Consider the following 1,243-nt stretch of genomic DNA (forward strand, 5'->3'; position numbering starts at 1 on the left):
TTTTCTTTGATGTCCAACCCCTCAGGATTTAAAGAACTCACGTATTGAAGCCACAAAACTCCTTACTTCCGAACTTTCAAAAATTTCTAATTGGGAAGTAGCAAATTCAGTGTTGTTTAATGTCACAAAATCCGACCTCATTCATCTATAAACTTTACATGATCTTCCAGAAGACTATCCCTCTTCTTCAAACATCCGTGATATATCCTTTAATTATAATTTAAATTGAAAACTTCACATCTCGTCTCTTGCTGAAAAAAAATAAATAAATAAATAAATATTATTTACAATTTGTTGTCTTTGGCCAGTGGCCCTCTTACATAAAATAAATAAATAAATAAACAAATATATAAATAAATAAATAAATAAATAAATAAAATAAAATAAATTAAATTAGGTGTTTGCTTGTCTCTCCCCGGCTGCTAATTCTGTATAAGGGTCTTACCCGTCCATGCATAAAAAAAAAATAAATAAATAAATAGATAAATAAAATAAAACACATAAAATAAATTAAGGTAGGTGTTGTGGGCCGTCTCCACCAGATTTGCTTGTCTCTCCCCGGCTGCTAACTCTGTATAAGGGTCTTATCTGTCCATGCATAAAAAAAAAAAAACACATTTTTCATATAGGACGTGGGAAGGGGGGAATACCAATCGCACTTTAATATGGTGTAATGAAAAGCAATTAATCTCATTAGCTCTCTACTCTACCTGACAACTTCCAGCTTCTCTATCTTTATTGCATTGTTGCATATCTTACTATCTTCTATGTTTTCTCGCTAACTGCCTTTGTGACCTTGCTAGCAGCATGCATCTCCTCTGATGCAAGATTCCCTATTTTCTTTCATCCCTATTACGCCCTTTTCCTTATTGCAAAGGTTAACCAACATTATCAATCATTCATTCCTTTTTAATGCTCATTAACACTGGAACTCTCTGTTTCTGTATCTCTGATTTGAATTATTTCAAGAGAAAGACTTCAAGACTTTTATCTTCCAGTTTTCGATAATCCTTTAGGGGCTGGTACCTCAGCAGCATTTTATTTTATTTATTTTCTTCTTCTTTTGTAGCGCTAAGTCATTGTCTCTCTTACATAAAAAAAAGGAGCACCTTGTGTCGATGGCGCCACTAGCCACACATCACCTGTCCATAAAACATCTATCTAAAGAATATTTCCTCTTACAGTTACATTTATCTTTCTTTCTTTTTTAGAAAAGTTCGTGAGACGTCCTTTGGCCCATCAT

This window comes from Scylla paramamosain, chromosome 19, assembly GCF_035594125.1.
Source record: "Scylla paramamosain isolate STU-SP2022 chromosome 19, ASM3559412v1, whole genome shotgun sequence".
Lineage (NCBI taxonomy): Eukaryota > Metazoa > Arthropoda > Malacostraca > Decapoda > Portunidae > Scylla > Scylla paramamosain.